Raw genomic sequence first — 25,743 nt, 5'->3', positions numbered from 1 at the left:
CCGTGATGTCAAGGAAACTTTGGACAGCATACATCAAGGGAGACCCCCACAAAAAGCATATTGAAACAGATTGAAGGCCCTGGGCATAAGTTAAATGGGGAAGAAATTCCAGTGGAAGGTGCTACTGAAGTTAACATCTCCCTTAACCTCGCTTATGGTCAGATTCAAACATGGATGCAGGCCAATAGGCTTGCACTCAATGACTCCAAAACCGAGATTATGGTGGTAGGAACTGCTCCCCAACGACATAAACATAGTCAAGAGTACTGCCAATTCGATATTGCAGGCTGCTCCATTAAAACCCAATCCAGAGTCAAGACTCTGGGAGTCACCTTGGACCAAGACATGTCCATGAAGGTGCACGTGAGCAGCCTGGCACAGCTCCGGCCCTTCCTGAACACCTCTAACTTTGCCATGATTGCACGTGCCATTAGAGGGGCAAAACTGGATTATTGCTCCAGCCAGCTGCTCGGGATTGCCAATGGGGAACTTTACTGTTTACAGATCATTCAGAACAATGCTGCATACATTGTAAAGGGGTTGCAGAGAACAGATCATGTTTCGTCAGCCAGAAGAGCCTTACTCTGGCTCCTTGTGAGCAGCCGTGCTCTGTTTCGGGTACATTGCATTACCCTTCGCTGCCTCTATGGCCAAGGTTCAGAGTACTTGGCCAAATGTCTTTCATGGCTGCCTGCCCTCAGAATCCTGTGGTCAAATAATACGTCTCTTCTGGTCACTCTAAGGACCAAACTCACCTGTGTGGCAGAAGGGTCCTTACCGTATGCAGCCCCTAGGCTCTGGAGCACTGTCCCACCTGATCTGTGAGACTGCTCATCGCTTTCCATCTTCAGGTGGGGACTGAAAATTATTCTATTCTGTTGATCCAATTTTCCTGACTCGCACTTTCTGTTTCTGATTGCGTTATATGGTGTCTGTCTTGTTTAGCGCGTTCATGCCTCCGGGCTTCACCTTCGTGCTATATACATAAATAAATAAATATGGAAGGGAGCCTGTATTTGCACGACAATTTAGTCTACCCATGGCCGGTAGATGTTGATTCCAGAGGAATCCTTAGGCCTATTCACAGTACCTCAAACACCCCTATATTAGGTGTGTTAAAGCCCAATGGTCAATTGTGTTTGTGTGCAGACCTGAGAGAATTAGATACAAGGGTACCTGTGCCAAGGGTACCTGTGCCACTTCCGTTTATAGATCAAAGCCTCGTACAGATTCAAGGGTCAAAGGTATTTACCACGTTGGATCTCCTGCAGGGTATTGGTGTGGGCTCCTAGCTGAAGATATACAAAATCTATTTGCATTTTCATTTTAAGGGACTACAGTATGCATGGAATCGTACTCCTTTTGAGCATATCAATAGCGGAAGTGAGTTTGGCATCTTCCTGAACAGAGCACTCCCAAATGCAGCCGAGGAAAGAACTGTGATCTTCGTGGATGATGCCCTGATAAGAAATGAAGACATAAAAAGCTACTTCAGTGAAATTAGACATGGGCTAAGATCCCACAAATCTGGAGGGCCTGAAGAGTTTGTTAGGGATGACAAGTTACAACAGGAAATGTATTGAAGATTATGCAGAAATCACACAACTATGACTAAATCACTGAAGCAGGGAGTTCCCTGGAAATGGGGAAAGGAACAATGTGAGGTAGTAGCCAAATTGGAAGATTGTCTGATAAAAGCCCCATGTCTAGCTTATCCATAGAAATAGGGTTCACAGATCAGTGTATGTCAGCGGTTTTATATCAAAAGTATGATTCAAACAACAGAATCATTGCATATCCCAGCAAAGCATTGTCACAGATAGAAACAAAATGTAGTGAATGTGAAAAAGCACTGCTGAGCCCGGTCTGGGCATTACAGCATTTCTGCCCCTTTATTCAAGAGGAGCGGGAAATTGTTGAAACAAATCAGCGGCCCCTGCAATTTTTGCAGAGTAAAATAATCAGATCAGGGAATTTAGCTCAGTCAGGAATCACACCATGGACATTGGCATTAGAGGGATTCCCAGTGGAAGCTCGATATGGACAGAATAAAAAAGAGTCCAGCGGCCCAAAGGCTGGCAGACATACATGACTGTGCAGCAGTGAGTGTGGCAGATGAACAAAGCTAGAAACAAATCTGGCCAAAACTAGACAATCTCCACACAAGGCTTTCGATGAAGACACGTGCAGGGATCTCCCAACCGTGTATGTGTATGGATGTGCATACCACATGGCGGGAATAGGGAATGTGTGGGTCAAAAGTAATGGTATCCCAAGAGTAAGCATGAGGCCAGGTTACAAAAGCAGTCAAGTTTCAGAACTGGCTGCCATCTATAAGGCAATATCAACAGCAGTGAAATTACTTTTCAAGAAATAGTTTTAGTTACCGACTCTGATTATGCCCGGAACAGTTTTGTAAAATACTTACTGGGGTGGAAGTTGAGAGGAATGGTCACATATAACAAAAAGCGGCTCAAACATGTAAAACTGATTCAGGCAATTGATACGCTTGTGTCAGAGAATGACATGATCATTCACTGGGCCATCTGAAAACACCAGAAGACAAAGAGAGGAATGACAAAGCAGATTAGTTGGGGCAGTGAGGGGAGAATTATTTCCTATTGACCACCTCCTTGGTGAAGTCCAGGTGGATGCAGTAACACGGCCCAAGTCTCAGGGAGCAAGAGATCAGCCTGTGGCAAAATGGAGTTTCAATACGCCAGACCAGGACTTGGTCAAGGCACAAAAAGAAGAACCTATTTTAGGTCTGTTCTACAACCATTTATTAGATGGCAAGCAAAATCTTTTGACAGAGGAGGACTGCAAAAGGTCAATACAGCAAGTCAGAGCAGACATGAAAGCGGGTTCTAATGTCATGACTGCCCATAAGGAAATTCTGGAACACAGAAGAAGTGTGTCTGAGGACATTAGCCCCCAGAGTCTGGGATCTTGGAAAGGGGAATGGAGACTATCTTGGAAACCGCCCCCGGAGAACAATTTGCACATTTACAGGAATCTGGAAAGTAGAGAGGAAGAATACCCAATATGCTTCCTAATGAGTCCCCTCCCACAAATATGCAATGTACAAATCAGACACGTGTTACATATTCAACAAGCTCATCAACTTGGCCCGAAACAAGGCAAAGCTTCCACATCAAAGCCTAAGGCCCTTTAATTCTATCTGTTGAAATGCACTAATGTCAATAATATCACGTCAAGAAGATGGACCTTATCAAATGGGGCATTTCCACATGATACACAAATCAGGATATCTTCTGCAACCACTGTGGGAAAGAGAAACCACCTCCACTCCATGAGGCCACACCTCAAAAATCATTAGGACAACAAGGGATTGGCCCCCTGTTGTGTTTGCTGCTGCATGGGTCTAACGGCCCGTTGCGCCCTCTGTTCGCACTTTCCACCATCTGAGCACGTGAGCAGATCCTTTGTTGCAGACCCACCACGGATTTTTACTTAATTTGTGCCATTTTGTTGTCCCTCGACCCCGCTGTCCACCCCTCTCCCTCCTCGACCCCCAACTTCCTTCTCCCTCTGGGTTCACCTCCCTCCCGCCTCCCAAGCCCTCCCACCACCCCTGATTGGTCCTCTGTTAAGTCTTAACTTACTCTCCCAGGGCAGCCCCCTGAAGCCCTGCGTCTAAGGGCCCTAGGCAAAGGGCGGCTCCCAAAAGTGTCTGCAGGTGAAGCCAGTTGCCAGCCGTCAACCAGCAGCTATTAAGTAAGGTAGGAGTGGCCCGGGTCAGTCATAGAGCCTTCATTATACCCTGTAAACCCGGCCACATAACAGCTCCCCAGACTTAGGTGTGTTTTCTTTTTCTTCATTTTTCTTTTTCTTTCTCTCGTGTTATTTAAAATTGCATTGTGAAACCCAGGCCCTTTTCCCCACTATAAAGGACTCTCAAACTTAGGTTTGCTTTCTCTGGTAGTTAAATGTGAAAGTCTCTAAAATTGCATTGTGAAGGTATTTAAAATTGCATTGTGAAACCTAGGCCTTTTCCCCCACTATACAGGACTCTCAAACCTAGGTGTGCTTTCTCCGGTAGTTAAATGTGAAAGTATTTAAAATTGCTTTCTGAAAGTAGTGCCGTTCTGTGTTTTTTGCCTTCTTAACAAAGCATTCAACCAGCACATTTTTCTACCATTATCTGAGCTCCTGTCGTCTTGATCAATTGTCTACTATTGTCTCGTCTCTCTCTGTTTCGTCTGTTTGCGCCCCTCCCTGTGTCCTTCCCTAGTGATCTCCCCACCCTCTTTCTGTTCTCTCCTCTCCCTACGTACTCTATGGTGCTCTCTGTCTCTCCTATCTTTTCGAACTGCTTTTTTATCGACTACCCTGCTCTCCTCACTAAATCTGGTGGGAAGAAATTTAAAAGGGACACCCTGGGCACCAACACAGGCCTCCCTATCGCTGACACCTATACCAGCGCCTCCTCCAGGCAAACACTCACCGGCATCCTTTTTGTCGTTCCCTCGCCAGACCTATGGACTCTTCACATGGTCTTTGTGCACTCTCCTTTCTCTTCTTCTCCCATTAATGGTGGCACCCGGTGGGAGGCCCTCCTGGCCCCCTTCCACTCCTCTAAGGTCATCATTAATGTTTACCTGAATGGTACCGTCTTGGCCCAAGGTCCTCAGGCCAACCTTCTCCTTTTTGATAGTCGGGCTTATTTTACACGCCCGCAAGGTGTACCCATGATTCGTACCCCTCCCCGGAAGACTTTCAAGGATGGCAACATTCTCCATATTGATGTTCGCAAGTTATGTAACTTGTATATTTAAATATCTCCTTTGATTCCAACTTATAAAGGAGTGAAACAAGGATGCCCCTTGGCTGCAATTGTGTTCAACCTCTTTATCTCCGACATAGGAGATGCATTAAATGAGGCAACAGCATTTCCACCTAAAATTCATGGCTCGCAGTTGGGTTATTTGTTGTACGCTGATGACCTATTACTCTTGGATGTCACACCGGTCGGCCTACAACGAAAACTAGATGCCTTAGAAAGATATGTAATGGAAAACAAGCTTTGTTTAAATAAGAAGAAATGCGAAATCTTGATCCTGCGCAGCTTGTCAGCCTATAAAAAGAGATCAACCCAATATGTGTGGTACCTGGAAAAAACACAGCTCCGGATCTCTACTCACATAAAATACTTAGGATCCATAATAAGTGCACACATAAATGACAATCCTTGGGTTGAGGCCACTAAAAGGAAATGTCAACAACTGGCTTGCCAGGCCGCGATTATAAACAAAAAATTCGGGAAATTTTCTATAAAACCTGTGATCAATTTTTACAGACAAAAAGCAATACCGACCCTGATTTATGGTGCTGAAAATATGTTCGGCTGCCCACATGAGTTATGGAACACACTTGAAAACAACTTTTGGACCAGAGCGTTACACATCTCTAAAGGATGTCCGACTAGCAACATAAGATTTGAACTGGGACTGACTTCCATACAAGCGAGAGTTTGTTGGAATGCTTTAACTTTATACAGAAAGTCACTGCTATCCAATGCAGCCCCTCCATTCAAAATAATACATAAGCCGAACTCAGAGCCCGAATATACAATGCTTGCTAAATGGAATCGGCAATGTTCTGAAATTTTGGACGCAAATGACATTGACATTACTACTTTACTTGAAAATCCTGACAAGGCCGAACGTAAACTATGGACTGCGGACTGGCATCAAACCTGTATCGACAGATCTAGCTCTCGTCTCTTAAGAGAAGTACCACCAGAAGCAAGAGAGCTAGACAAATTACAACCGTATCTGACGCAATTTCCTGATCAGAACTCAAGATTATTATATCTGCACTTTCGACTTAATCTGTTCATGACAAAAGATCGTTCAGGTACTTGGCTACGTAAAGAACCTGTCGATTTAATCTGTCGCTTTTGTAATCATTCGATAGAGACACTAAAACACTTGACGTTGTTCTGCACAGAATTTCGCTCTTTGCGAACAAAGTTATTCGGACTGCTCTTTGAGGCACGAAGTACCTACACGGCTGATGATTGGTGGAAAGTTATGTTTGAAGGTACTGACCTAAAAATTATGTTTGGCTTAGTTCAATTGTTGAAGGAATCGAAAACCCGTCTAAAAGAGCCGATTCCGACAGTAAGAGGGGACGACTGACAAATCGTCTAACAACATACGTTTGGTGAAAGAAGTAGGAAGTAGTGTAGTGTAAAAAAAAAAATATATATATATATTTAAATATTGATTTATTTCTTCAACTTGTTTGTTGAAAATGTAAACAATGGTTGCAGATGCATCAAAGCCAGGGCCTATGCCTTTCGGACGTACTCGTCCTTCGTCAGGGCAAGTGATAACCTTTTCATTTCTAGTTCATGATTCAACTCCATTTCTCTGAGTTTAAGTTCTTGGTGCTATTGTTCAGTTTAAGCATTTAAACGTTTGAATTCCAATTCAAGCCTCATGTTTTCTAGAGCAATGAATTCAGGACTGAGTGTAGGACCTGGTGGGGTCCCAGTGGACAAAGGTTGAGGTTGTTGAGCAGGTAAGGGAGCAGCGAGGCCTATATTATGAGACACATCTACTTCCTGTAACTCATCAATAATAGACACATTATCATCCTCATTATTTTCCACATTTGCTGAGGGGTCAGGTATTTCAGACCCACCCTCCAGACTTTGTTTCTCTAACAATCTTTCAATCAATTCAGACTTTTTGCCTTTAACAGAGAGATTCCTTTCTCTACACAGATTTTTCAGATAATCCACAGTGTAACTAAGGAGGGCCTCCTGACTGTAGCTTTCCATATCAGACATGATTAATATTGCTTTTTATTGATGTTTAGCCTTGTGGTTGGTTGATCCAAGATAATAGCAGCAGTCTAAGTGTATTTCCTATACTTGATCCTCACCGCTGTACACCAGTGTTAGGCAGAATTATATGCAGTACCCTTTGGGAACACCACACACAATTAAGGCTACAAGTGACAGTACAAATTCACCTTTGGTACAAGCCTGTACTACACAGTAAAGTGGTAGTGATGGCTGAGCAGCCAGACTTATCTCAAGAGCAAGTGAGCAGTTACAGGACAGCAATTACTATGATTCAAACAAACACTGACTCGAGGTTTCTTCTGAGTAAAAGAATATACATTTATTTACCCATCAGTTTTAAAACATTTCACTAAAGTAAAGCAGTTGAAAAATCAAGTCTCTTACTACACCACACCACTCCCAATAGATTCTGGACAAGTTAAGCTCAAAATGTATGAGCAAAATGGCACTCCAATAATTTAAAAGGGAGAAAAAGACAAAGTTAGACTAAAATTGAGCAGCACCAACAGGTAAGTAAGCAGGGCAATCTAGAAAAAGGAACTACAGTGATGGAATCAAATCAAAAAGGCTTAGGGCCAAAGTGCATAGGACAAAAGTGTTTAGTTCAGGGTAGTTCACAGTTAAGTCTTTGCCAAGAGTTCCGGACAAAGTTGGTCGGAAGAAAAGTTAGTTTAAAGAGTAGAGAAGGACGAGCCCTCGGATTGGCGAAAGGTTTCACACACCTTCACCGCGGCTGGACGAAACGAACAACCAGATTTGCACAGTACCTTTAAATGGAGAAGAAGTTGTAGCTGAGGTGGATGTTCCTGGTAGGTCCTGCAGGCTCACGGTTCCTGAAGCGACTGTCAGACTGACATGAAGTAGGAAGACTGGAGGGTCCTGCACTGCCCAGGGAAGAAACCAGCAGCAGAGCAAAGCAACAAATAAAAGGTACAATCCTTAAAACCCAAGCAGGGTCTGACCTTCCTGGCCATCCAGTTCACTGTAGCTCTGTACAGCAAATTCAACCAGAGGAGGGAGTCCTGGCTTGCAGTTTGGGCGCACTGGTTGGTCCCACCAGCTCAGGGGAAGAAGATTGCTGGTAGAACTTCTCTGTCGTTGGAGTCTGACGATTTGGACCTGCAGCAGGGCTTCACTGGGCGGTTCAGTCGTTGTAGGGGTGCTCTTCTGTCAGCTCCTCATCGGTTCTTTCATTCCAGTGGTGACTCTGCCTTTCCAGCCCCAGAAACCTGCTTTTTATGCAGTTTTCCCCCATTCACACAGCCTGGCTGTCAATCACACTGCAGGGTGTCTGTGCTGGTGGGACAGTCACCTAGCCAATCAAACAGGAGTGTGACTTGGGTTACCAAGGGAACCCATGGCAGGGGTCTTAAAACCCCTCCCTCACATCCTGCCTATCCAGACTTCAGGCGCCTAAGGAGGGCTTCTGTGTAGAAGCCCGCGAAAGGACAGCGAACAAAGGAACCAAACCTGGTTTGGCGCGTGGAGTAAAACACGAGAAAGACATTTTCAAAAAGAAATGGCGAATAAACCAAGTCAGAACCGTATAAAAATGTATATGGTCTAGCAGGTTTAAGTTTGAGGCTACCAAGCTTATTTAAGATAACCACAGTAGGAAAAATAGGGTAGTTACCACTGCCACCAGCCAAGTCTTGATGAAAAGGGAGCGAAACAGTGCTCCAAGAGAAACAGACAAAAAGGGATAAGTGTTAACCCTTTCCAGTACTCTATGTAAGATAGTTTGTACTGGGTCTGTGGATTTAAAGAGACTAATAAAGTCAATGGCAACCTTACATGTTCTGGGAGACAGTAGTCAGTCCCAGAAAATGGAGTCTAAGTTGGGAAGACTAAAAGACAACCCTGTGTCACTGCACTGAAGGGGCTGTGTAACACACAGTAAAAAGATGATGGCTGTGGCGTAGGTGAGGCTCCACAGTCTATGAACACAAGAAAAATGTTACACACACAGCAAAACACATGTAAGAGTGGGAGAAAAGGCTCACACTCTTACCAGGTGAAAAAAAAATCCTAGAAATCCAGCAAAGCTGCTGAGGGACTCAGTAGGTAAGGGAAATTAGCCATTCTGGAGAATTCTCCCTAAAACGGCTGACCTGTGACTGCAATCACACCGACATGGAAAATGCCTTTACCTGCATGGAGTGGGCCACAATGATGAGTTTACTGCGACATTATGGTCTTATTCAGTATGACTAATTAATCGCACATAAATCCCTCATTGAAGTTCTCAGGTAATGGAGCACACTCTGCGTTCTTGGACTTGTCCAGAGGTGACCGGCTGAGCTGCCCTCTTTCAAATCTCAGATGTAGCTGGATAGAGAGTGTCAAAAGCGGCCATATCGCGGTGCGGCTTGATGCTCTTTTGCGCTTTTAGTTTCTTTTATCCAGTGCACATTGGAAGAACCCTGAAAGGAACACGGGGCGATGTAGGCTAAAGGGGGCTGCAGGGGCTGGCTCTGTAAGTGTACGGACATTGGAGAGAGCAGAGGTGCACCAGGACCAGGGCTCCAAGGTCTCAATCAGGCCCGGACTTAGTGCAGGGTGGGTTAGGTGACCGCCAGGGGCTCCATGCCCCCCGGGTAGCCATTAGCCCCCCACCACGCCAGCTCTGGGGAGTGTTTCAAGGGCTCCCCCTAGATGGCATAGTCGCTGCAGGCACATTTAATAACAATAGGGTGCTGAAGCTTTGCATCAGCACCCTATTCAGATGTTGACCTCTTTGCTCCAATGCCGGAAGCGAGGCATTTTTCATTGGAATAGGGCGCCCCATTCCAATGATTAACTCCCTGCAAGGTGCCAGAGCGAGGAGTTAGAAAAAAAAGTTGCCGCTCCCCCCCTGTTGACGAGGGGAGCGTTGGTGGGTGGCGAATTCTTTTTAAATAGCATGGGGTGCTGCTGCCGCTAAGGCCTGCCCTGGTCTCAATGCCCGGGTTGGCAGAAAGGTGGTAAAGGCGGCGCAGTAAAAGGCGAGACGAGTGGGCCATGGTGACAAGTTCCTTTTCCTGCGGTAAGGCGGAAACAAGATAACAGAACAGGAAGTAAGTACCCACATGCAGTGACAGTAAGCATGGGCATTACGGTATGTAAGCTCATGAGTTACATGCACACGTTTGCCAGGCATTCTCATCACCGCGTAGTAACACTCTTATTATGTTTGTCCTCTGTTTGTCCACTGAGTTTATCCCGCTGATAGATTTGAAATGTTATTAATGTTAATATCCTTTAATCAGTATTTTAAAGTATTTTTAAAGGCAGTTACATGCATATTGTAGTGTGGTGGTCGCCGTACAATAGTTGAGTTGAGTATCATGCTCCATAGGAAACCCTAACATTGAATTGCTAATAGCTTTTGACTTGCATGACGGATTTGGCTGATATTTTGCAAACAAAATCTTGTCACACCCTGCCCACCAATCACCACCCCTCATACTGGACATTTTGGGAAACATGTGTAAAAAAATGAAAACATGATTAAGAAAGCAAAAAACACTGTTTTGGCCCACTTCCATTCGTTTTCCCATAGAGAAAAAGTCAGAACTTCAGCGCAGCGCACAGCAAAAAGCGCTGGATGGAATTGGACCAGGTACAAAACAACTTGGGCATGAAGCGTTGACTCGTTTTCCGTGAGGGGTCTGGATGTTGTTCCGTCCAGTAATTGTTAAACTATTTGAGACGGGAATGGGGTGCCCCTTCTCCCATAATTATAGCTATGTGGTGTCCCACAATGCACCTGCAAGGCTTTTCAGAAATGAAAAGGCTGCCTTTTTTTTTTCTTTAGGCAAGAGATAACCGCGGTTATAACGGGTATTACCAGGGTTAGCTGAAAATTAAAAGTGGAAAAAAATTCTATTTGGAGGAGGAAAAAGGATGAAATGGCATGAGGCTAGAGGTGAGGAGGGGGAAAGAGGACACCATGGCCCTCATTAGGACCCAGGCGTTAAGGGGTTTACGACGCCGTAATTGGCGCCGACCCTTAACGCCTGATTCCAAGGTCCCTTTGCGGGATGGTGATTTTAACGCCTGCTTTTTGCAGGCGTTAAAACCCATGCCGCAAAGGGACCTTGGTGCTTATTACGCCACCGTAATTTACGGTGGCGTAATTAGCGCCTTTCCCCATTCCCATTATGCCCTATGGGGCAAAAATGGGAATGGGGAAGGGTAAAATGGGAAATGGGGATTTACCGCCCCACTCACCTTGGAATGGGGCGGTAAATCCACCAACCACCATGGCGTAAACATAGTTTACGCCATGGTGGTAAGGGTACGACCCAGGCGGTAACTTACCGCCTGGGTCGTAATGAGGGCCCATGTGAAATTGGGGAGTTCGGGGACCGGGGACCAAGTTGAGAGCTCGCACATTTTCACATAACCAGGGTTATTTGGCGGGATAACTGCGGTTGTAATAAAAAAAGCGATTGGGAATGAAAGTGCTTCACCCTAAACTACAAGTGTTGAGGGGAATGGGAGAGGCCTAGGTAAGGAAAAAGGACTTGTGGAGATTGGGCCAAGCATGGCAAGTGGAAGGGGGCACTTGGTGAGTGTCTGGGAGGGCAGGATAGAGTTTGGGATTTTTCACACTTTTTACGGATGACCGTAGTTGCGAGCATTTATGGAAAACCAGGGTTATTTATAGTAAATTACTAATATAACCGTGGTTATGGGAACGAGAGAGTTACACATAATGAGATTAATACAAAACAAAAAGTGTAATTTTGCGACTACAGTGAGGTTCTGGTAATGGGCATGGCCGAAGGATTTGGCAACTGTTTACTTTAAAGAACCAAATGGTGCAATATGAAAAGTGGACACGGCCGAAGGCAATGGCTAGAGGGCCCAAAGAAACTTACTGGGGCAACATGTCAAGGGGTGGAATATGGAAAGCGGACACGGCCGAAGGCCATGGCTAGAGGGCCCAACAAAACCTACTGGCGCAACACGTCAAGGGGTGGAATATTGAAAGTTGACATGGCCCAAGGCCATGGCTAGTGTGCCCAAATCAAATCTAGTGGTGTGGCCACAGCCGAAGGCCATGGCTAGTGGGCCTGTTTAGGAAACCTATTGGAACAATATGCAGAGAGGCCACGGCCAAAGAGCCAAACAGCCGTGGCCACCTAGTGGGTCTAAAAAAAACATATTGGGGGAACATGTACAGTGGCCACGGCCAAAGGCCTGGCTCACAGGGCGGGGGGAAGGGGAGCGATCAGCCGTGGCCACCGAGTCGGTGGTTGGGACACATGTTTGACGGGTTCTTTTTTACATCTTTTGAATGACTCTGTACCACAGACAATTTATACAGGTTTTCTTTCAATAATAGGTGTGATAGTTGAAGGTTTATTTAGTATGCCGAGTATTATTTGATTAGCATATGTTCTCTAGAGTTCGCCCTGATGAAGGTCCATTGGTCCGAAATACACTGGAAAAGTATTTACCAGTATACGTGTAACTTGGATGATGGATCATGAAAAGAAGAAGCAGCCAATAAATTATGGGATTATACATGCTGTAGTACTTTCCTGATTACAGATTGTTCTATTAAGGATTCTTGAACAGATCCCTGTGATTTCAGCTCTCAGTGGTTCCTACTTGTGGGGATTGCCCGGGTTTTGGCTCTAAGAGGGGCCTACCTACACAGATCTCCATGATTTCATATCTCAGTGAGTCCTACCTGAACAGATCCCTATGATTTAAGCTCTCAGTGGGTCCTACCTACACAGAACGCCCTGATTTCAGATCTCAGTGAGTCCTACGTGAGTCGATCTCCCTGCTTTCGCTCTCAGTGGGCCCTACTTCACAGATCTCCAGATCTCAGTCAGTCCTACCTGAACAGATCCCTGTGATTTCTGCTCTCAGTGGGTCCTACCTCCACAGATCTCCCATATTGTAGCTCTACGTGGGTCCTACCTACAGAGAACTCCCTGTTTTCAGATCTCAGTGAATCCTACCTGAACAGATCCCCACTGCTCTCCATGGTTCCTATCAGCGGAGAGTGACCTAATTTTGTCTCTCATAGGGACCTACGTGAGTCAATCACCCTGCTTTAACTCTCAGTGGGTCCTACCAGCACAGATCTATCGTGTCATGCCCTCATCAGACTTACCTGCTCATGCGGCATGCAGGCGGTGGAGCGGAGTACGGGCCACTCCTGAGGCTGCACTCGCTTGGCCTCTAGGAGGACGCCACGTTCCGGGACTTCCCTCGTGCCACTTTCCGTGCCTGTCTTGGGGCTTGCCCTGGCGATTATAGGCGCAGAGGGGGTCCCATTCCGTGTTGTGGCCCGGAGGGGGTCCCATTCCGTGTTGTGGCCCTCTGCTGGGTGCGGCGTCCCACGGAATGTCATGTGACGTGACCAGGACGTTGCAGGCGTTGAATTACCCAAGCGGTCACGTGACCAGGAGAGAGCAGTCACGTGACCAGGAAGTCGTCTTCAATTGGCCAAAAGACCCAGAAGACCACGATAAAAAGGGCTTAGCCCTTTCATTCTTTGCTTCTCAGCTGTTTAGATGGCGTCTTGCTATTCCTGCGCTCCGTATTTCATGGTTTTCGACCCCTTTGGATTTTGGACCTCGTTACTCTTTTGGATTGTTCTTGGTTTTTTTACGCTTGGATTAAAATAGGTCTGCTTACCCTTTTGCTTGGATTTTTGAACTGAATCTTTGGATTGCGTTTGGATTACCCCTTGGACTTGGCGCATGGTAAACTTCTTACCTGAATTGCTCAGAACTTTGGAACTGTTTTCAAGGACTGCATCTCTTTCTCTTTTTGGAACCATTGTTACCTTCTGTCAAGATTCAACCCCTTACACCTAGACACCATTGGTCCCATCCTTTCCTCTGCACCACCCACCAGACTCTCAGGGGGGAACAGTTAGGTGTACAGCATTCATCGGTCATCCCAAGGGAAGGTGCATTTACTGTCTATCTGTTGATGCTTGTTGGGAATACCTTGTAGCCAATCAGCTAACCTGGTGTTTTCTTTGCAGCCACCTGGGACCCAGTGTTTCCTGTTTCTCCCACCTTTGGCCCCAATAACCGGTAAGCAAGTATTTTGTGCTCCTCCCTGACTGGTGCTTGGGGACGGAGGTATACTAATCCACGTGGACCTCAGAGCTAGACAGACTGAGAAGACGCCCACCACTGGGTTATGGATACCTCTGCCGGGGACCAGGTGGCTTCCCTTGTACAAGCAATCACGGTTTTAAGGGCTGATATGACGGCCGCTACTACGGCCATTCATCAGCGATTAGATGCCATACAAAGTGAAAGACATGCTTTGCCACCAGATGAGGAGTTTGGGGATGTGCCCTCACAACCAGAACCCCCTGCAGGGGCGGTGGCACCAGCCCCAGTCTATGTCCCACACTCTGTTCCCCTTGGCTGCCCCCGAAAAGTTCCAGGTTGATCCACGTAAATTCTGCACCTTCCTGAATTAGTGTAAACCACACTTCTTATGTCAGCCACAGGCATTCCCTGATTCTACCACTAAGACTGCCTTCACCTTATCCCATTTAAGCGGCATTGCCGCTACATGGGCTAACCCATTGTTGGAGAATGATAGCCCCGTTTTGTATGACTTCGATAGGTTAGTGGCAGAAATTACCAAGGTATTTGACACACGACATAAAGCACAAACTCAGGACCTAGAATTTCTTGACATGACGCAAGGGAAAACCACTTTGATAGAATACATAACACGCTTTAACCAACTGTCTGTCGAAACTGCCTGGCCCGAAGATAAAAAAGCGGTTGTATTCTATAAGGGCCTCAGCGAACGTATGAAGGATGCCCTATCCGTAGTACCCACATTGCCTACCCAATATCCTCAATTGTTGGACTTGGCACTCCAAGTCGATGCCAGATATAATGAGAGAAACACTGAATCCAAAAGAGCAAATCCAGTGTTCTCTCTGGGCTCATCATCCACAGAACAAACTAGCGAACCCATGCAAATTGGGGGTATTTGCAGTCCCATTTCGCCCACTGAGAGGGAACGACGCAGACAGGCCAACGCTTGTTTTTACTGGGGAATCACTGGTCATTTCGTCAAGGAATGCCCCCGGAGACCCAAACAAAGATCAATGGGTTTTCCGAAGGCTCGTCCTTAGATCAGGGGGCACGGTCGAGCCTGTCAGTACACCCATACGTACCGCTGTCATTGTCCGACCCAACCAGCCCTTGTTCCTTTCGGCTCTTTTGTTCTCTGCTGACAACATCAAACACCAGGTACATTTAGTCATAGATTCTGGAGCGACGGGCAACTATGGTGATAGTACTTTGGCTGCTTCCCTAAACCTACCATTGCAGAATAAGAAACACCCAGAACCTGTACAAGCTGTAGACGGTTCCCCACTGATTTTGGGTCCTATCAGACAACAAACAGCCCCAGTAACTCTCGTAGTACAGGACACACACCAGGAAATCCTTACCTTTGACCTGATTACTACTCCTCAATATGGTATTATCCTTGGCATCCCCTGGTTATGCGCACATAATCCTGTCATCAACTGGTCCTTGGGTTCAATCACCTTTGAATCCTTGTTCTGTCAGGAACATTGCCTGGCATCCCCAGAACAGGTGACGACACCGGCACAAGCCTGTGGAGCATTAGCTCGGTTGTTCATACATGAACCTCAGCAAATGGAGGTTGACATCCCCGGGCATGTGGTCGGCCTTGTTTCGGCCCAAATACCCTCGGAATATCATGACTTTTTGGAAGTGTTCGACAAAAAATCCTCTGAACACCTGCCTCTGCACCGTCCATATGATTGCCCCATAGATCTGGAACCAGGGGCTCTCATACCCTGCGGACACATCTATTCCCTCTCACCGTCTGAAGATCTGATCCTAAAGGAGCACATACAACATTCATTACATTTAGGCCACATCAGACCTTCCCAGTCCCCCGCAGCCAGTCCTATCTTCTTTGTACCCAAATGGAAGGTGATCTTCGCCCCTGTATTGACTACTGTTGTCTCAACAACATCACGATCAAGAATCGGTACCCCATACCACTCATCACACCATTGCTGGACCGTCTCACACATGCTTCTGTCTTCACCAAGCTCGATCTACGAGGGGCGTACAATCTTATACGCGTCCAAAAAGGGGACGAATGGAAGACGGGTTTTTGTACAAAATACGGTCTCTTTGAGTATACCGTTATGCCCTTCGGGCTCTGTAATGCACCCGCAACCTTTCAAAGGTTTATGAACGAAATCTTTCATGATATCATCGATATTTACGTGGTGGTATACTTGGATGATATTTTGGTGTTTTCTCAATCGCAACAAGAACACGTCACTCACGTACGAGAGGTCCTGAGCCGTCTGCGCACTCACTCTCTTTACGCCAAACCTGAGAAATGCGTGTTTCACGCCAAGGAAGTAGACTTCCTGGGTTTTCACATTACCCCCGGTGGTCTGGCTATGAATTCGACCAAGGTCCGTGCAGTCACTAACTGGCCTGTTCCACAAACCGTTAAGGAAGTGCAGTCCTTCCTTGGCTTCACTAATTTCTACAGGCGTTTCATTGCGGGGTTTTCGGCCCTGGCTGCCCCGTTATCCCAACTCACAAGTCCTCGTACCCCGTTTGTTTGGACCCCCTCACAACAAGAGCTTTCTCAGCCCTTAAGACAGCATTCACCAATGCCCCTATTTTACAGCATCCTAATCCGGACCTTCCATATATTCTTGAAGCCGATGCCTCTCATATGCTTTAGGAGCTGTTTTGTCTCAATCATGTCCATCGACGGGCCTCTTACATCCAGTCGCCTTTCATTCCCGAAGGTTTACACCAGCTGAAACTCATTACACGGTCACGGAGAAAGAACTCCTCTCAATCAAAGATGCCTTTCAGGTTTGGCGTCACCATCTACTTGGGGCCAAACATCAGGTCACGGTCTACACAGATCACCGCAACCTCCAGGATATGGCCACATTTAAGTGTACTAACAGCCGGCAAGTCCGCTGGCATTTGTTTTTATCAGCTTATGATTTTGTTATCAAACACCGACCGGGCGTAGCACATAGCAAAGCTAACGCTCTTTCCCGTAGCCATGGGGGTACTTCCCTACCAGTTTTTCCAGAGACTGGTTAGAGAGAAAACATGTCATATGTCTGTGCACACCTTCAGCAGATTTATTGACCCTAATACGACAATGGGCTGTCTTACATCCAGAACAAATGCGAGAGTGGGAGATAGAAATGCATGAAGGCCTACCATACATACAGGGGAAATTATACTTACCCACGCCAGATACACGTTCAATAGCATTACAGTGGTCCCATGATGCAGTCATAAACGGTCATCCTGGCCAGAAACGCACACTGGCCTTGCTCCAACGTTGGTGTTGGTGGCCCTCCATGAACAGGGATACAGTGGCGTATGTGGCTTCTTGTTCTGTGTGGCACGGACGGGGTCCCATTTCGCGTTGTGGTCCTCTGCTGGGCGTGGCGTCCCACAGCAGAATGTCACGTGACATGACCATGAAATTGCAGGCTTTGGATTACCCAAGCGGTCACGTGACCAGGAGAGAGCGGTCACGTGACCAGGAAGTCGTCTGCAATTGGCCAACAGACCTGGAAGACCATGATAAAAAGGGCTTAGCCCTTTCATTCATTGCTTCTCAGCTGTTTAGACGGCGTCTAGCTATTCCTGCGCTCCGTATTTCATGGTTTTCGACCCCTTCGGATTTTGGACCTCGTTACTCTTGTGGATTGTTCTTGATTTTTGACGCTTGGATTAAAATAGGACTGCTTACCCTTTTGCTTGGATTTTTGGACTGAATCTTTGGATTGCGTTTGGATTACCCCTTGGATTTGGCGCATTGTAAACCTCTTACCTGAATTGCTCAGAACTTTGGAACTGTTTTCAAGGACTGCATCTCTTTCTCCTTTTGGAACCATTGTTACCTTCTGTCAAGACTCAATCCCTTACACCCAGACGCCATTGGTCCCGTCCTTTCCTCTGCACCACCCACCAGACCCTCAGGGGGGAACAGTTAGGTGTACAGAATTCATCGGTCATCCCAAGGGTAGGTGCATTTACTGTCTATCTGTTGATGCTTGTTGGGAATACCTTGTAGCCAATCAGCTAACCTGGTGTTTTATTTGCAGCCACCTGGGACCCGGTGTTTCCTGTTTCTCCCACCTGTGGCCCCAATAATTAGTCAGCGAGTATTTTGTGCTCCTCCCTGACTGGTGCTTGCCGACGGAGGTATACTAATCCACATGGACCTCAGAGCTTGACATTCCGTATTGTAGATCTCTATAGGTCCTTACTACACAGAACTCTCTGATTTCAGATCTCAGTGAGACCTACCTGAACATATCCCTGTGATTTCAGCTCTCAGTGGGTCCTACCTGAGGTGATTGCCCTGGTGTTGGCTCTCAGTGGGTCCTATGTGAGTTGATCACCCTGCTTAAGCTCTCTGTGGGTCCTACCTGCACAGATCTTCCGTATTGTAGATCTCTATGGGTCCTAACTACACAGACCTCCCTGATTTCAGACCTCAGTGAGTCCTACCTGAGGTGATTGCCCTGGTTTTGGCTCTCAGAGGGGCCTACCTACACAGAACTCACTGATTTCAGATCTCAGTGAGTCCTACATAAACAGATCCCTGTGATTTCAGCTCTCAGTGGGTCCTACCTGAGGTGATTGCCCTGGTTTTGGCTCTCAGAGGGGCCTACCTACACAGAACTCCCTGATTTCAGATCTCAGTGAGTCCTACCTGAACAGATCCCTGTGATTTCAGCTCCCAGTGGGTCCTACCTGAGGTGATTACCCTGTTTTTAGCTCTCAGTGGGTCCTACGTGAGTGGATCACCCTGCTTTAGCCCTCAGTGGGTCCTACCTGCAAAGGATCCGTGATGGACATTTCCTTGGCACCTACCTCCTGCAGCCGCAGAGATGAAGGAAATGCCAGAAATGGGGAATAACCTCCAATGGCGAGAATGGGGAATACCATTGGTGATTTCGGGGGTGGGTGCTGGGAAAATGGGGACTAACCCTGCTGAAAACTGCTCTGAAATAGGGGAGGCACGGGACTGGCTGTCCCTGTCCAACGAAGCAGGGAAAGGAAAATAAAGTGAGGAAAACACACAGCTCCTTCCTCAGGCAAGGCAACCTAAAGTAAAAACAGAGCCCAGGAGTGGAGTAGGGTGTCCCGCTGACATGAAGACTTCCAGAGCTCTCAGGTTTCCCAGATCCATGCATGCGGAAGCTATCCAGCCCAGGTTTTTTTAAAAAATACTTCTGGGTTTTGTAGCCCTAAATATAAAATGGCAAAACAAAACTAGAATTCCTAGAATTCCAGGATACAATCGGACTAGGGGCATCATCAGACGTTGTGCAGTATCCTGGAGGTAAATCCGCCGGGATACCACCCAAAGAAATTACTGTTAGCGCAACGTGGTCCGTCGCTATTAGCGCTGGAGCCAAACTTGCTGTGACTGTGTAAGTCCCAATTCTTTTGAGTCCATAGTGTGATGTTCTTATTTGCACCCAGGCCCCCCGTGGTCATGCCTTGCCTACCGTACCTAAAAGGAGACACAGGACTGTACTCATCAGGGCTCCCGGGGCGCACTGCCGAGCCTGGGGCACGCCCACTTTATTTTCTACAACACGCGCGACGGCGAACGTTTCCGTCGCACCTACGTGACACCATCACACTCTTCCTTTTTCATAACAAAATCTAAACACAGCCATTAGGCACAAACTACTGGCAACATGACAGACATGCAAGTACCAACACATGAACACACGGTGGGCCCAACGTGGGCAATACGGGAAGCTCAACTTGTCTTCAGGTGTCGCCCATGATTTAGTCTTTGAACCACATGGGGCAATGACGGCCTTCTCTGCGGGGGTAGCGCCCTTCTGCTGCTGCATCTCCCCTTTCTCTCTCTAGGTCGCTTAGTGCAAATTCTGGGAGCCCAGCGTTTCCATCTGGGGTTTTTTCTCTGTCCACGGTCGGGCCGGGGAGGTTTCACTTCGACGTTCTCTCCGCCTCTCTCCCCCTCCAACTTTCTGAAAAACACTGGAGTTCCTAGTCACCGCTCCATTCTGATCAGCAGCGGTTACCATGGAGCCTTTTACTTGGGTTACCCCCATGGGAGTTGGCTCATAAGTGAGTGTAGAGCTCTGGCTGTGATGCTTAAAATGTTGTAGGCCAGTGGTGCTATGCAGTTCTGTATAGGGATGTTTGTTCATAAGATTAGGCAGTTGGATGAGGAGGCTGAGAGAGATGGGTTGGGGGTCCTTTGTGTGCTGTTCCTATCCTCAATAAAGCTCACATGTCAGCCTCCCCACAGGTGTCCGTGCACATCTTTTTATTGGCGACGAGGGAACCCGTGGACCCCCAACCCCACTGAACCCCTTGGATTGGACATTGGCTCGGCAACAGCAACAAGTGTAGGAGAAGACGAGAAGCCTGTCGTGCCTGCTGCCCTGCTGTGTATGTGTTATCAGGAGCCCAGAGCGCCTCGGTGCTCAATGGCACGTTTCCCTATTGAAGCGGACGTGCTCCGTATTGTACTGCGCCTGTAGGTGAATGATGACGCGATACAGCCTGGACAGGGTGTCGGCGATCTACCCGAATGCTCGGTGAGTCGAGGTTCGCCTGCCGCGCTGTGTACCAAGCCCCTGCGGCTACGCTTGTGGGGCATGAAGGATTTTAATAAGGAACCCTAGTGCACTGTGGCACGTCTGCGTGCCCGCGACCAGGAAGCAGCTGTGTGTCGTTACGCGTTTCGAGGAGAGTGTCCGTTAACTTATGGAACCCAAACTCTGCCGGCTTCGGGTCTGGCGTAACTGGTCAGAAGTCAAACTAGTGTTCCATCGCCACTTCCTGCAGAATTGAGGTGAGGGTGTTGTGCACTACGAGAGGGCACACCCCAGAGGGACAAGGAAAGAACCACGTGTGTGGGGGTGCCAGTCACAGAGAGGTGCTATCGGATCTCTGCTGGCATCTGTGTCGCCCAGGGCCCGTCAGGGGAGGCGACCCCACCACTCCACTGGTTATACATTTCTCTGTGGTCGCCTTTATATTTTTATTTGTGTTGTTGGATACTTCACGTTTGGAAGTACTAGCATATTGTGACAGATACACCATTTGTGGTTTGGGGTTGCATGAAGAGTCTGTAGGGAAATGCATAAATTACAACATCCCTTGCCTGCACGGTTTCTCTAATTTGAATATTCGGCAACCAGCAGGTTAATAAGCATGGCAATGGCTGGTGTCCCAGGTCCACAAATGTTCTTGCCCGCCCCAGGACAGCCCAAGATTAAATGGTCACCATGGAAAAAGGGTTTTCTTCACTACATGAAAGCTGCCTGTGGGAACAATGGGCCTCATTACGAGGAAGGCTGATTTTACCGCATGGTTACCCCCATACTGGGCACCGGGTCCGGGTTCCTGGAATGGGGAAATACCAGGCCATTCCGACCTTGGAGGGCCCAGTATTTCCCCATTCCAGGAACCCGGACCCGGTACATCCCCATTCCCATTTGAGCCCCCATAAGGCTCAATGGGAATGGGGAGGATGCTAACAATGGGCCCGTTAATGACGGGCCAGTTGTTAGCATCCCGTCTGCTTGCGGGTGCCGCTAAGGACACCTGGTTTTACCAGACGTCCTTTGCGGGAGCCGCGAGCAGACCTCGTAATGAGGCGGTAGAGGGATAACGGGGCCGGCAGCTCTACCGGCCCCATTATCCCTCTACTGCCTAACTTGTAATGAGGCCCAATGTCTCATCAGATCACAAATTATCTATGTTAATGCACTTTTTGGGTTATGAGGGGCAAAGGATCTGTAACGCACTACCTGATATTGCGGAATTGGATGTGGAGGGTGGTGTAAATGATTTTGATATGGCTTTATTGAAGTTAGACAAACATTCCTATACAGAACTGCATAGCATCACTGGCCTACAACATTCTAAGCATCACAGCAAGAGCTCTACATGACACACCCCGACAATTTTCCTTCCGGATGGCAGTTTCTCACCAGGACGGTGTCACCCTCCTCAATGTCCGGTGGTCTGAGCCGACATCTGACGTTTTCTCTCTCGTTGTGTGCTAGTCGGTCCTCTGATGTCCTGTTGTCATCGATGATGCCTGGCGGTTGGCCTTCCATTTCTGGGAGTAGCACCCGTGGGCACATGTTGAAGAGGGCTTCCGCTGGAGGTACTCCCGCGGACTGGTGAGGGGTGGTTCAATACTCCCTCAGGAATTGGTACAGGGTTTTCAGTTCTCCTCCCTGACCCTGGGTTATGCGGAACACTTTGTTGAGCGTCCGCATAAACCGCTCAGCCTCTCCATTTGCCCTTCGGCCATCCAGGTGTCACCTTCCTGCACGTAATACTGCAGTCTGCCATAAACTCTGCAAAATTTCCTCCTTGAAATGGCAGTCCATTATCGTAGCATGTCACTTGTGGGAACCCATGGGTGGTGAACACCTTTTCCATCACTTGGATGATCTGTTGGCAGGATGTCGATTCTACCAGCTCTACCTCCGGGTATCTTGACCACTGGTCGATTATCACAAGAAAGTACATTCCTCTTCTTGTCGACCCGAAGTCCACATGTAACGTGTCCCAGGGGGTGTTACTTCTAGCCATGGATTCAATGCTTGGCTCCCGGTTCACAGGGGCTGTTGCCTGCCACCAGACACACCTGCTGTCATACTCATCTACCCTGGGAACCACACTTTGGGGCGTAATCTCGCCTTTGTTTTCGCTGTGGCCACAGTGTGCCAGTTCCACTACTCTCTCTACCAGTGTCATCGGAACTACAATCTGTCGGCCACATAGCAGCAAACCATCTACAGTCACTGAAAGTTCATGCCGGACTCGCCATATCTGTTCAAGTTCTCGTTGAGTCTCCCGGCTTCTGCGATTGGCACTGGATAGTACCGACCCCCACTCACCACTGATGATGGCTTCTTGAATCAGTTGGAAACACTCGTCCTCTGCTACCTCCTCCAGCGCAAGGGCCACAGGCTTATGTCGTGACAGGTAGTCCGCAGGGTTATGGGTTCCTGGCCTGTAGTTCAGATTGACCCCATACTCCATGAGAGCTAGCATCCACCGCTCTATGTATCCTAGGGGCTGGCTTGGATGAGGATCCCGCCAAGATGTGGATCAGCGGCTTGTGATCGGTGATCACGTGACAGGTTTTCCTAGGATGTAGATACAGAAGTGCCTGCAGCCCCATAAAACCGCCAGCGCCTCCCTTTCAATCTGCAAGTATCTTTGTTCGGTGGCTGTGAGCGCTTTGCTGGCATAGGCGATGGGCTTCATCTGCCCTTGGGTATCTGACTGGAGGAGTACTGCCCCAAGTCCGACCGGACTGGCATCCACAATGATTTCGGACTCTTTTCCTGGATCAAAGAAAGCCATTGGCCCTCATTACGACCCTGGCGGAAATCGCGGTGCTAAATGCACCGCGGAGCACGGCGGAAAGCTGCCGATAGCGCCATGGGGGTTGGCGGATTTTCCGCCCCATGCCGACCTTGGCGGGGCGGTAAATCCCCATCCCCCATTTTACCCTTCCCCATTCCCATTTTTGCCCCATAGGGTATAATGGGAGTGGGGAAGGCGTTAATTACGCCACCGTAAAATACGGTGGCGTAATTAACAACAAGGTCCCGTAGCGCCATGGATTTCTCCGCCCGGAAAAACCAGGCGGAGAAAGGCTCCATGGCGCTACGGGAACTCGTAGTAGGGCGGACGGGTCCGCCGCGAATAACGCTGGCGTAAACCCACTCCGCCAGGGTCGTAATGAGGGCCATTGTCTCATCTCCCGTGAGCGCTTTCTTGATGGTGTCAAAAACCTTTTGTCCAGCTTCTGACCACGACCAGGTGGTGTCTTTCCTGGTCAGGGCCTGGAGAGGTTCGCCAGATTTGGAACGAATCTCCCGCAATAGGTCACCATGCCTAGGAAACTCCTTACGTCTGAGATGTTTTCTGGAGGTTTCACCTCCTGAATGTCTCTGACCTTTTGTGGATCCGAAGGGATCCCGTTGGCATGAAAGACAAAACCAAAAATCGATACTGTCTTTGAGGAATTCACACTTTTCACAGTGCAGTGTCAATCCTAAAATCCTAATCCTCTCAAGTGTCTTCTCCAGGCAATTCATGTCTTCTGTCTCTGACGTAGCGTAGACAAAAATATCATTGCTCAAGTTTATCACACTCTCCAGGCCAGCCAGGGCTCCCTTGATAACATTTTGAAAAACCTCAGCCGCCGAGGAGACTACGAAGCTCAGTCGCTTGTATTGATACAACCCATGATGAGTCGTGAAAGTCGTTATGTAGCGTGGGTCCGGGTGTAGTTCTAACTGGTGGTACCTGGACCACAGATCAAGTTTGGAGAACACCTTGGATCCTTGTAGCTCCCCCATCACATCATCCAGTGTAGGCGTGATATGTCTCTCGCGTTTGATGCAAGGTTTGGCAGCCTCATGTCCACGCAGATTCGAACAGACCCTGGTTGTTTTGGTTTGGCTGCTACCATGGTGAGAGACACCCACGCAGTGGGGCCTTCTATTCTCTCAATTAGATCTAGGTCAACCAAGTTTTACAGTTCTCTCAGGTGAAATGGTATGCACCAATATTTTAGCGCCCTTGGGCGTACTGTTTCATCAAAGTGTAATTTAATGGGCTCGCCCTTGAGCTTTCCGACCCCTCGGCATACTTTGGCAATCTTTTCCAAGATGTTCTTGTTGTCTTCTGCATACACTGAGTGCAAAATGTACAGCTTAAGTGGGAGTGCGTACTTATGTCTGTCACAACGAATTTAGCTTGGATTACTTTGTCTGCATTGGCCACCTGAGTCACAAACGCACCCCTTAGGGACAGTGGCTGGGTCCCACCAAACGGACATATTTTGGAGTGTGCCTTCATCAACGTTCCACATACCGCAACCATGCACGTGGGCTGTCTTCTTTTCTTTTTGAGGGAATCAATGCTCAAAATAAAGAAGACCTCTTCTTCCTCTTCCTCTTCTTCAGCTATTTCCAGGCCTTGCATATCCTGTTCCACCACGGCTACCTGTTTTTTTTCAGCAGGGCATGTCGCTAGTCATCCTGCTTGGCCCACTACGAATGGCAACTGGAGCGGCTGCCCGGCAGATTCTCGCAAAGTTCTCCGCTACCCCACAGTGCCCACGCATGCTCCCCTTCGCTGGACACTCACCTGCGTGTGGGAGATCGTAGCCACATTTGGGGCATGGCTGTGGCACCTCGGCTCTCCTCGGGGGCCATCTCGGTCTTGATGGTCCGACGTTCGATGGTCGCCCGATTGCGTAGGCGTCTTCCCCTTTCAGAGACTTGACTGCAGCATCCATTTTGGTAGCACGGCTATCTGCAAGTACGTAGGACCTCCCCATCTCAAGTATGCGAGTTAGTGTTAAACCTGGATCGCGGAGGACCTGACTGCGTAATTGTCCTGAACTGCACCCTTGCAGCAGCGGGTTGCGTACCATGCCTTCTTCATTCTCCCAGTGGCATGTGCTCGCTAAATGGCAGAGCTTTCCACAAAATTGATCTAGGGATTAATCTTCCCTCTGCTTCTTGCTGCACATGACAAATCTTTCAAAATCTTGATTTGTAAGTGACATAAAATGTTCCTTAAGGCAGTCTTTCACAGCCTGGTACGAGTTATCGACGGGAACAAGGGATTTGAAGATGCGATGAACCTCGGACCCGGCTGCATAGAAGAGTGTCTCCACTTTGGCTTCATCGTACGTCTCACCAGTTGCTTAAAATACATGTCAAGTTTTTCAACCCACAGTAGCCATTTTGGCCCACGTTTCGAAGGGGTACCCGATATATCGAACTCAAGGGGCCTCATTACGAGTTTGGAGTGAACCATGCCCTTAATAAGGGCCTGGCT

General features: G+C 48.0%; 1 long non-coding RNA gene across 1 annotated transcript in view; it reads right to left on the bottom strand.

The window, feature by feature from the left end:
* LOC138468412 (uncharacterized) overlaps positions 1 to 18,765 on the bottom strand; it is a 44,738-nt gene extending 25,973 nt beyond the window's left edge. Inside the window, exon 1 of the long non-coding RNA XR_011268262.1 lies at positions 18,703 to 18,765. This is a non-coding gene — a long non-coding RNA (uncharacterized lncRNA). The remainder of the gene's footprint in view (positions 1 to 18,702) is intronic.
* Between the last annotated feature and the right edge of the window lie 6,978 nt (positions 18,766 to 25,743).

The sequence above is a fragment of the Ambystoma mexicanum genome, chromosome 4q, assembly GCF_040938575.1.
Source record: "Ambystoma mexicanum isolate Mex_15411 chromosome 4q, UKY_AmexF1_1, whole genome shotgun sequence".
In the NCBI taxonomy this organism is placed as follows: Eukaryota; Metazoa; Chordata; class Amphibia; order Caudata; family Ambystomatidae; genus Ambystoma; species Ambystoma mexicanum.
This window is presented reverse-complemented; position numbering and strand designations above follow the sequence as displayed.